Here is a 12,092-nt window from a genome sequence, read left to right on the forward strand (position 1 = left end):
CAAATACTTTAAGTACCTGTTATATGTAAATGTATGTCATTAACCCTGGGCGTTTAGGTACTAAGTTAATGGCATGCATATTTGAGAAATTAATTACTGACAAGTGATAGCTAAAGACCAAGAGCTGTAATCTTGTCAGTACTGCATTCCCTGCCTGGAAGCCTCAGCAAGATTGCTGGGAAGGGGGTTTGATTTCCTGCTTGAGGGAAGAGAGGTGCTGGGACAGGCACTGATAAAGACTTGGACAGTGGAAAAGTACCAGGCCTGGACTAGGAGTTCACTCTGATGCCAGATTCTGGTGGCCTCGGATATCACATTGTGTTTGTAGATTTAGATCCTTGGAAAAATTTTTTTTTAAAATCAAATAGTAACATAGATCCCTTTCAGCAAGACATACTCTCTCTCTCTCAGTACAAATAAAGTATTTGTAAAATGGAAGAGTTTACTCCTCTCAGCCACTGCAGTAGTAACTGTGCTGCCTCTTAACTCACTGACGTGATGCTTCCAGATGTAGTGCTAACATTAGCTTAAACCACTGCACAGTTGGTTAAATGTTAACTGACGGTGTAAGGTTTCTGCTCATTTGACCCTAAATGAAACTTTAGACGTAAAAATACTCTCAGCCAGGATGCAGGCCCTTGTACCATGCAATCCAGCCCTCATTCCATGTTTAAACAGAATCTTCAACTAAAATATAACTGTCTATTAATTGTAGGACTATGAAACTGAACTAAAATACATTTTGTTTTGATCAACTTTCAGACTAATTCCTGGCTTTATGACTGTAAAATAATTTCAATAGTGTTCCCCTTGATTGTTAACTTGTTGTAGATCCTAAAGGATGAATCTGTGATTAGATTTTTTAACACATTAAATAGATATCATTTGACTCATAGTCTGTGATTTAGTTTTCAATAGCTAATGTGGGTAAACATTTTACAAGCAAGGAAAATAACTGGTCATGTCCCAGATAGTTAATCAAATTCCATCATCTTTTACTAAAATTTAACTTAGGAATTGTAAAGCAAAAAGAGGACTGACATTTATAGAGTCCCTATGAAGTATCAGCCACTTTAGTTATTTAGTGCATGACAGCTCTTGAGTTAATAATTATCCCCATTCTATAGTTGAAGAAGCTGGAGCTCAGAGGGTTAACTAAATAGCATGACTCCTGACCCACAGCTGGTAAACGCTAGGGACAGGATTCAAACTACACTTTCAAAGTCCCAAATGACTCAAGACACATAGCTGGTCCTCTTGTAGTTAAATTTGGGTGCCCAGGAGCTGACTTTTAATGACAGAAATTGCTGTCATCCTTGAGTCTTCCTTTTCCTTGGTCCTTGTGATTTTGAATCTTTTCAGCCATTAAGGTCTTATAGCTGCTAGTGCTACTGATGTTGTATGATTAAAAGATAGCTGTGCTGGGTATTAAAAAAAGGCCTTATTAGGTCTCTCCTAACAAGCCGTGAAACACTGAGCAAGTAAAGTGGAACTAAGAGATCTTGGAAGTCGTTTGAAGTTTTTAAAATTCTCTGATTCTGAATGAAATGTTTTTATTGAGATCAACAAATTAACTTTGTTTGAGTTTAGTCTCTGTGCTTAAGATAACACCATATATAAATTGGAGGTCATGTAAGTGGTAACAAGAAATGTATTTAAAAACCCTTAGTTATCCAATTTTGAGCTCCTTATTGATTTTTTTAAAAAAATCATATTTGAGGTCTTTGCTTCCCCTAAGCATTATTATACCTTAGGTTGAAATATTAATTTTTTTTTAATTTCCAAAGGGTTAAAACTAATCTTTTAAAAAAATGCAACCAAATAAAAAATAGAGAACTAAAAACCTCATCCAGAGCTCTTAATGGAGAAACTGACTACAAGTAGAACATAAAGATTCCCTGTAGGTAATAGAGTCCTGGCCTTATTTCTCTCTCTGTTCTTAAAGTGCTTTCTTTACAAGTAGTCCACTTTCAGGGACTTGACAAATAGCTCAGTGGTAGAGCACTTGCCTATTGCGTGAGGTTCTGGGTTCAATTCTTAGTACCAGAAGAAGAAGAAAAATATAGTACATTTCAATAATTACTCATTTGGATAAAGTAAAGAAAAAAGATGGGTACACATAGGCATATTTGGGATCTAAGAAGGACAAGCAGCTTCTAAAACTCCAAGTTTCCTTCGCCTTCAGTGATAAGGAAAAATCAAAGGGACTGATAAGGGCTTTGATGCCATGTGTTCAGTTTTTATCAAGGTAATTCAGTGATTTTTTTTTCATACTAGGAATTGAACCCAGGGGCACTATGCCACTGAGCTACATACCCAGACTTTTTTTTTTTTTTTTTTTTGAGACAAGGTCTCATTAAGTTGCTCAGAGCCTTGCTAAATTGCTAGGGTTGGCCTTGAACTTATGTTCCTCCTGCCTCAGCCTCCCAAGTTGCTAGGATTACAGGCATGCACCATCACACCCAATGATTCAGTGATTCCTAAGAAGCCTTTTGGAGCCAGGTGCAGAAGCACACACCTGTAATCCCAGCAATTTGGGGAGGCTGAGGCAGGAGTATTGCAAGTTTGAAGATAACCTAGGCAACTTAGTGAGACCATATCTCAAAAAATAAAAAGGGCAGAAGATGCAACTCAGTGGTAAAGTGTCCCCAGGTTCTATCTCCAGTACCACACACATAACACACACACAAAAAGAAAAAAAAAGTATTATTATTTTAAAGTATGAGAGACCTCTCTCTCAGTAAGAAGCATATTATTTGAGGCAACTGGTCCAGAGCATTCATAGTTCCCAGACTTCACAGCAGGTCAGAAATAAGCATTTCTTATTTTAACATTAAAGGGGCTTGTATAGAGATGATATTTTCTTCAAATTACTTTCACTTATTACTATCCATATATAAGATTAAAAAAAATTCACAGCCCTGATATTCAACTAGTACAGATTTATCAGTTTTTACATTTGGAAAGATTTCCGTAACACTCTTGAACTGTCGCTATGCTGAGCCACACTTCCCAGCCTTTCTTCCAGAGCTCTTGGACGGTCCCCAAGACCCAGCAGACAGAGGCATGACTCCTAGCACCCTGTTCCCTCCAGGGCTGGAAGATCCTCTGATCCTACCAATTGTTAAAAACTTTTTCAATTATTACCGGTATTTGCATCAACCTCTTTACATGCTTAGAAAATTATTTTATTTCACCTCATGTTCATTAAACATGGGTTACTATTTTTACTAATTGCAATAAAAAGGGATAATCTTTTGCTTAAAATATATATAGATTCTTTGGGCATAAGTCCAAATATAGAAAAAGGTTAGTGAAAATCATGTTTGCCCTGTCACAATGGAATATAAAACCCTTTATTGTTACTTTCTATTTTCTCCCAAATAACAAAGGAGGTTTTTGCCAGAGCTGAAAGATGATTAATAATCCTTTTATAAACTTCATATTTCACACCAAAGTACCTCTGCTGTGCTCTCTCACCAAACCTAGATGGCCACTCTTGTTTCTTTGCTGAGCTGTGCAAGGAACATTGATGATGCCGGCATTGACTTGCTCCTACTCATTCTGTCTAAGCCAATCTGTAAAATTTTATCATAACCTATTACAGATCTTTAAGAGCCACCAACTTGATTACCTGGCATTGATTCTACTGTATTATTCTGAATATCCATTGATGGTAAGCATTGTTTTTAGATGGAAATAAAATGCTGCACAGTAAAATGAGTAACACTTTTTGTCTAACAGTTCCAGAATGTGTGTCCTGTATTTAGAGTGTGAGCCTGGAATTAAGTTATCATAAGAAATTGCAAGCTAAAACTGTGACCGATAGTGGGATGAGGCTTTGCCCAGGGACCTAGCAGTTCTCTGTCCAGGTGAAGCCATCAGAGGAGCAAACAGCATTAGGAGGGAATAAAAAAATAAACTCAAATTGTGAAATCAGGAAAGAGAAAAAGGACTTGGAACACGGAGTTTAAAGACAGTCTCATAGCTCTACCATCAGCTGATATGCCAGTGATAAGCCGCCGCCTCCTCCAGTTCCTCTCTGGGCTGCCAGGCTACTGGTGGGCAGAGGCAGCAGGCTTGTACTGTGCCAGGTTCCTAACCTCTGTGGACCGCCAGCCAGACTCGACTTTTCTCCTCTCCCTCAGGTGACCATATCTCAACATTCAACTGGTCCCACGTCGGATTTCATGAAGACACACGTAGATTTGACCAGACAGCCCAACTGGGTCCTGTCACTGTAGGTGGGGGCAGGGAGCAGATACTGAGTCTCAGACAGTAAAAAGTAGGATGTGCCTATGTCAGGGCCACTCAGCAATGAGACTGCTGTGGGCAGGAGGCCTTGCAAGTCTGGGCTCAGACAACTGGTTTGGGCCCTTTTAATAAGTGCTTCCCTTTGCCCTGTGAAAATAGGAGATAATAATACCTTACCCATAACATAGCCATCTTTCAGAGCTGCAGAACTGCTTTTCCCAGATGTCATGGGTAGATTGTCCATAAGCCCCCAGCAGTGAGGCAAAGTCCTGAAATATTCCTCCCAAGGAGTGTGTAGCCATGCACCAGGGTCCAGCCAAGGAGGCCTGGGGATCAGGTGGTGGCCTTGCTGCTTACCAGAAGCCACTTAAACTATCTGTGCTCCTCTTTTCTCACCTGAAAAATGGGATAATGCAGTGTAAAGGATGTTAGAATTACAGAAGTGCAATCAAAGGGCCTGGGACCCACAGTAAGCTTTCAATAATTAATAACACTTTAAAAATTGAAAAATATGAACTCTGATAGAGTTCATATTTTCAATGCACATGTGTTTTAGAATGTGTGTAAATATCTCTACGTACCTTGAAATGTTATCCACACAGCTTAAAAGTATTCAGTCATCGTTTTTTCTGACACTTCCTATTGCACAAACCATTTCCTGTTCCCAGGACTGCTGACACTAGGAAGTAAAAGAACAAACAACTCGATGAAAGGGAGGTTGGATCCCAGGCAGGCTGTGTCCTTAGCTGCAATAACAGTGCCTCTGACGCTGGCCAAGGCCTCATGTTCTCTAAGACACAGTTCTCAGCTACTGGGCTGGAGAAGCAGCTCTGGAGTAGCAGGAGAGGGAGGAGAGCGAGGAGAGAAAAGGCTCTCTCCCTCCAGCCCCTGCCCTAGAATCAACTTCCTTGTCAGCAGAGACGCTGAGAAGATGATATCTTCTGGATGGTTCAGGAGCCTGGTGGACAGATGCCATCCTCCAGAGTGTGCTGGGGCTCCCCATGACACCTGGGTGGATTCTTCTGTGATGCTCCAGCACTGAGGGCTGTGGGCTGACCCAGGGTTTAATGTGTGGGGTCCAGTCTCCTGTCAGGGCTGCAGCAGGCCAGATCCAATTCAAGGGCTCTGTTAGGTCCCTGCCCCAGGGTGCTACAGCCAAGGGCAGAGGAATGAAAGTGCAATAGGGGTGAGCACCCTGCCTGCACAGTCAACCAAACCCCGCTTCCTTCTCACCTCCCCACACGTTCCGTTAGCAATAGCAAGAGGCCAATTTGTCTTTATTTTTTGTTTTGTTTTGTTTTTTAATCAGATACCATGGGGACAAAAGCTCTTATTTTGAGGTACTTAAAATCTGAGAGTGGAACGGAAGAAGAGAAAAATGTACATACAGTCACAGGTGGCTTGTGCAAGTTCGAGTCATTAGATCACCTCTGAAGCAACTAGATGACAGGGACTCCCTCCAGGTTCCCAGGCCTTCACTGAAGGGCATTTCATCTCTTTGAGTAAAACCCCTGCAAGTTTCAGCTCAGCAAGACTAGATTCCTAAGACCATGACCTCTGTTGCCCTGCATTTGAGCACAAGGCCTCCACAACATTTACCCATGAAGCCAAAGTTTTCCCCACTGATTTTCAAGGTGTCCAAGTGATTTTCAGAGCATCATTTTAAAACGATGGCTGGGATACACACAGATCATGATAGCTGAAAGGAAAAAAGAAGCTTTCCAATGAAAGGTTTTGAGTCTCAATTAGGAGTCTGGTTCACAGGGAGTCACTGACCCCATTGTAACAGAATTTACCTTTGCATCATGGGTTTCCTTGTCTACCCAGAGGCCACACTGTCAATAGGTATCTGGGGACATGATTCAGTCTGCTATAACTGAATCCCTGAGGTTATAAGGGATTCAGTAAGAACTTTCCTTCCAAGATCTATTTTTACAAAAATGACTTACTATAACTGTGTACAATGATTATGCAATAAGAAAGGGTAATGCAGAAAGCCAAGTGGCCTGTTCTCATACCAGATTTCCCCACGGCCAGGCCTTCCTCATATAACTGAGCTGGAGTTCACTTAGTGAGTGACACATGTCTGAACTCAGCGCCAAGCTCTGCTTAGAGAGTCCCCTCTCCCCAGCCTCAAGGTCAGCAGCTCCCCTGGGCTTCTCCCGTTCCCTCTGCCATCATGTGGGCCTGGGGTCCTTTCCCTTCAGTCTCACAGCCTCTCCATGGGATTCGAAAGGGCCACGAGTTATTTTGAAATACATTGGTAAGATGTGGCAGGATTTCTTATTTGTAATGTCTGCATATTAGCACCATGATGTGTGCATCCGTAGTTTTATTCTCAATGTCTGTCATTGCATGTCCTAGATGCAAACCTTTGCTAGCTACTTAATATACCTTTTTTAGCCAACATAAGATTGATCTTTACTTACCTCCATTTGACATTGTCTCCTGTGGTCTCCACTTTATCTTTCTAGCCTTCATGCGTGAGGCCACTCTAGTAACTGAAGAGGTAAAGGGAGACGGCCTGAGGAAGAAGACAGCAAAAGGGAAAAGGGCAAGAAGGGCAAATTACGCCCCCCCCCCCCGAAATCTCTTTTGCTGGGAAGTGAACCTTAAAGAATCTTGTTTTTCAATTTCTAAACACAGGGTTACCTCTTCTTACCTGCCAGGTCAAGATTTAGCTCTTCCTTCCCTCAGCTACATCTCATTCTATTGGCTGTGGTCTGCATCTCTATCTTCTGTTCAAGTTGGTTCAAAGCAGCTCAAGAGAGCTTTATGATTCTGTGCCCTGTTTGAAATTGTTTGCAAGATCTGGATTGTTGAAGAAAAGGTGCTTGTTTTTCAATGATGTCAACTCTTGGAAAATATCAGAAAGCATTCCAAATAAAGGGTCCTTGGATCTGTCATTTTTTTAAAATTGGAATCAAATTAGATTACTGGCCAACTGCACAGATCTAAAAAACTGCTGTCATTCATTTTATCTTTTTCCTCTTTGAGAGTCCAGAGGAAACCCAGGATCTAGGGAGAAAATCTTTGTGCTAATTAAATCTTAGTTTGTTCTACCTGGGTCTGATCTGCACAGCAGCTTTCAAGGCCCAGCAGTTCCAACGAAATAGTTCAGGAGCTGATGTTCACCCTTGGCAATGACAAGCGTCACTGATTACAGCCACCAAGTGTCTGTGATCCCCAAATTCTTTCAAGATTTACAAAGCTGTAATATTTTCTTCCTAATTTAAGTGAACTTTTGATGAACAGATTGGTACATGGCTTTCATTGAATGCACACATGAATTTCTGTGTAACACAGATCCTTCTTGGGGCTGAGTGTCAAGGGCAAGGGGTATCAAGAGAAACATATGGATCCCCTGAGTCCAAGGGGCTTTCTGGCCAGCTACCATCCACTCAGCCCTCTCCCCATGTGCTGTCCTCCCTCCTGGGCCAGCCCAGCATGGAGGCAAGCCACTTCTTCTCTCCAGCCACTCGCATGGTGTCTCTAACGCCTCTTCTCCCAGGGCTACTCCAATCGGGACACAGCTTCTTCATCCTCTCCAGCCCTGTTGCCTCCAAAATAAACAGAAGAAAAAAAGGACAAAGGAGTTTTAGTAACAGAAAGGTCAGAGAGTTTTAAAAATTACCAACATGGGAAAATTACAAGGTTGTTAAAGAAGCTCAAGAAACTAAGGGCAGTGGTTCCCAGTGCCTGACCTCATCTACATTTCATTGGAAGCTTGGGTCAGCCATGTAGAACATCTCCCAGATATTGTGTGTAGCTGGAGGTCCCTAGTTCCTTCTCTGTCCTAGGCTGGGTCTACCACATGGAGAGTCCAGGCCACATGCCCACCCTTTAACAGAAACCCTCTTCTTCCTCCCTCAAAGGTTTTCTGGCTGGGCATTAGGCTACTGTTCTGATCTTGCTGCCTGTCCCCCCCATCCCCACCCCCGGTCTTCAGGATCCGAACTGTGCCTCTTGCAAGTGCCTCCTCTGTCCCTCTAGCCTGATCCAGAGCAGGAGGCTAGTTGGTATCCTCTTTGTCATTGAATTTAGGTTGGCCCAGCATGGCAATAGAGCATGACAGCCAAAAGCTGTGTCAGGCATCCAAATGGCGATACCTATAATACCTACTTTACTGTGTTAGAGTGAGGGTGAAATCTGGAGTGGCTGAAAAGCCCCTCGCATGTGTCTGGAGTACAGCTCAGTGAATCCTTGCTGCTGTTGTGATTCTTGTCAGCATCCAGTCACCACTCTCCCACTGCCCCCTCTCACGTGAGGCCTGGTGTGAGGCACGGGATCAAACTGTGCCTCTGGCAAGTCTGCAGGGTGGTGAAGGGCAAGGACCAAAACTCACAAAGCCACAATCTAAGTCTTGTCACAAGAACGTACTTGGGATCTTTGGGATCTTTGGGATTCTGCCTGAGGACAAGAACAGGAGAAGGTTGTGCTGAGAAAACTATGGAAGGAGCTGCCAGGAGCTGAACAGGAAAAGGCCAGAAGGGAACTGTCTCAGAGCAAATAGAGGAAAGGCATTCTTGCTAGGAAAGTCCCAGCTATCTGGGTGACACCTGGCTGATTTACACTGGCCCCAGTGTAATAAACACATCTAGTCTCCTTAGGCCATTGCACTCTATAGAAAAAGGCATTCTGGAGCCTGCCTCTGTGACAGCCACCTCTCTGCCTCAGAGCTCCACCTCCAGATGCGCCTTCCTCAGAGGTGCAGTAACGTGTGTGAGCTGAGGCGCCAGCTGGGGAACAGTGCTGACCAGATTGTATGCAATAGCATGTGTATGTGCGAATATGGAGCGATGAATCCCATGATTGTGTGTAATTATAATGCATCAATAAAGCATATGAAAAAAAGGGAGGAGGAGTGTTATCATTTAGATGCGAGGTGTCCCCCAAAAGCTCACAAGTGAAACAATGCAAAAAGGCTTTAGAGGTGAAATGACTGGATTATGAGTGCTTTAACCCCACCAGTGAATTAATCCCCTGATGGGGATTAAGTGAGTGTGACTGCTCGTGGGTAGGGTGTGGCTGGAGGAGGTGGGTCCTGGAGGCACGCCTTTGGGTTTATATTTTTTCCTCATTGAACTGAGTCAGTCAGTCTCTCTCTTCTCTCCCTCCCTCCCACCCCCACTCCTTCCTTGTGTGATGTCCTCAGCCACTTTCCTCCACCACATACTTCTCTCATGATGTTCTGCCTTGAGGAATGGAGTTGGATGTTTATGGGCTGAGACCTCTGAAACTGTGAGCCCCCAATAAACTTTTCCTCCTTGAATTTGTTCTTGTCAGGTCTTTTGGCCACAGCAGTGAAAAAGCTGACTTAAACAACCAGCATGTTAGTAACATGACTTGTACTGGCTGAGTGTTTCCTATGTGTCTGACACTGCCTAGGCCTTTACAAACATCTCATTTGTGTTTCTAACAGACACCTGTGTGGCCATCTTGTACCAAATCCTGGCCACAACAGTTTCTAGTCCTGCAGCCTGGAGTAAATAAGTAAACTCTGGTTGCCTGTGTTTCTTAATCCTCCAGTGAGGATTCTCATCATGTCCCCCAGGTAGCTGAGAAGATGTTGTGGATTAATATGTGTGAACAGTTGCAGTAAGAACTCTGCAACTTCTATACTGTGCAGCTATAAGGGCCACTTGTTTCCCATCCACTTGCAGAATAGTGGTGACTGATGAAGCAAAGACTGACAGTGGTTTACCAAAATTTATTCTCTCTTCTTGCTGAGCACATAACTAATCTACATTTCCCACCTCCCTTGAAGTTAGGTGTGACCATGTGCTTGAGTTCCAGTGCATTGAACATGAACTTAAATAAATAAATAAATAATTGGAAATTAGCTGAGGTGATATGTACCTCTTCCAGGCCTGGCCCATGAAATTCTCCTCCTGCCCTCTACCATCACTTCCTGTCCCTATCCAGATCAGCTGCAATAGAGACCTGCAGAAAACGTATTGAAGATGTGGGTCCCACAATGAGTGCATGGAGAAAGATCATACTTCAGGACTTCCCCCTTGTGCAGTTCTATTACCTAAATCAGAAATGACCTTCCGTTATTATTTGAACTAGCATGCATCTGGCTAGCAGCCTAGCCAGCCTTTATGACACAACCAAGGAACGCTGAGCTCCACAGGACCAATCTTGCAGGAGAGCGTGGGAGATCCATTTGTTGCATATGCAGCATGTTCTCGTCCTCTTCTGCCTTCTTTCCTTTCTGTAGGACAACCTGCACCACCAAATAAGCCAGCCATCCATAATGGGCTGCTGCGCCATGGCCTCAGCTGTTGGTTCAAGGTTAGCCACCTACCCAAGGCAGGCTAATCAGTCCTTGCAACAAGACCTGTTGAAGCTGTCAGGAGAGAAAGGATCTCTCATTTTTTGGTGGATTTCTGGCTTTAGAGTTGAAGGTACTTTAGGAATCCAGGCAAAGAGTGTACCAAAGAAAGAAGCCAACACAGAGAAAAGCAGGGCTAACCAGGAAGCGCATTCCGAGCAACATCATTTGAACTCTTATATTCATTACTGTTTGATTCACATTGCCTGAGTACCTTGGTCTATAAACCTCTTTTTTTTGTTTAAGCTGATTAGAGCTAGGTTTTTGCAGTACTTAAGTTTGCAAATTACCAATTTACCAGCTTTGCCCATTACCCTGGCTTCCTTGTGCCTCTCACTCTGGTACAATCCACCTTCCCAACATCTGCTCTGAAAGCCATCTTGATGATCCCATCTTCATATTCATGACATTAAAATTTCTTAAACAATCAGTTGTAGTACAGGCCTGACTTCCCCTGAGGGAAGGACTACTAGTCATTTACAGTGGTCTCAGATGCTAACATTCATTTTTAGGAAGGGAACCTTGCTATGTATGCTAGAACACAAGATCCCAGTAGAAGAAACCTCATAGAACTACTCAAATTTCAGGCTGGGGTTTAACTCAGGGGTAGAGCCCTTACACAGCATAATCAAAGCCATGCGTTCAGTCCCTAAGAGAACCAAAAACAAAAAGTGTTTCCCAAAGAACCATCACATTTCTTTTTATTGCACTGTACTTTAGTCTTATTGAAGATTTCATAAAGTAAGCGGTGAATTTGGGAAGCTGGAAATTTTTGCAAATTTCTTCCATAATGTTTTTTTTTGTGTGATAGAATTTGACCAATAGTATTTTGATATGTCTCTTCATTTAAAGCTATAGAATTGCCAGAGATTTACAAAATGAGAAATAACACCAACAATATCAACTAATTATTTTATAATTATGCAGACGATCCTCCCAGCATTTACTTCAGTCTTTTGATCAAATAAATATCCCTACCAATATTTGGTGGGATCATTTTCTAAGATCCCACTACTTCTTTTATATTGCCAGACTTTTATTTTCAAATTCCAACGTGTACAAACCAAACTCTTGTCAAAGTGGAGAATCTTTAAAGCTGTTTCTCTCATCACTTTCATTTTTCTTTCCTTGGGTGCAAGTTTTTTTGTCATATGTATCCCCAGGCTTTGAGTTCTTGGTCCTTGAGGAACCACTCTTGGGGGGTTGGGGGGGGGGGGAGACTTTTCCAGCCTCATCTTGGCCCTTGAACTTTACCTTCCTTCTCCCCCGTTGCTCTGCATACCTCAGCCTGTCCCAAGTCAAGTGCCAGGAGTCCCGACTCCGTAGGAAAATATTTTTAACATCGTTCTTAAAAGATTTGCATGCTGGGGGAAGGGAAAGTCAGAGTCACCGTGAAGAGTTCCTACCGAGGACTGCGAATGTGGCAGTGAGGTCACACAACCTGGTGAATGCAGTTAATGCCCCTGAGTCGTGCACACCCCAAATGACAACTTTCATGTAT

The 12,092-nt window shown here is 42.8% G+C and overlaps 1 long non-coding RNA gene across 1 annotated transcript; it reads right to left on the reverse strand.

Annotated features, from left to right (window-relative positions):
* Positions 1 to 1,327: 1,327 nt before the first annotated feature.
* On the reverse strand, positions 1,328 to 5,055 carry LOC120889188 (uncharacterized). The gene is made up of 3 exons (XR_005733083.2): positions 4,836 to 5,055; positions 4,432 to 4,650; positions 1,328 to 4,238 (listed from the first exon to the last, which is right to left on the reverse strand). It is a non-coding gene; the product is annotated as an uncharacterized LOC120889188 (long non-coding RNA).
* Positions 5,056 to 12,092: the final 7,037 nt, after the last annotated feature.

The sequence above is a fragment of the Ictidomys tridecemlineatus genome, chromosome 8, assembly GCF_052094955.1.
Source record: "Ictidomys tridecemlineatus isolate mIctTri1 chromosome 8, mIctTri1.hap1, whole genome shotgun sequence".
In the NCBI taxonomy this organism is placed as follows: Eukaryota; Metazoa; Chordata; class Mammalia; order Rodentia; family Sciuridae; genus Ictidomys; species Ictidomys tridecemlineatus.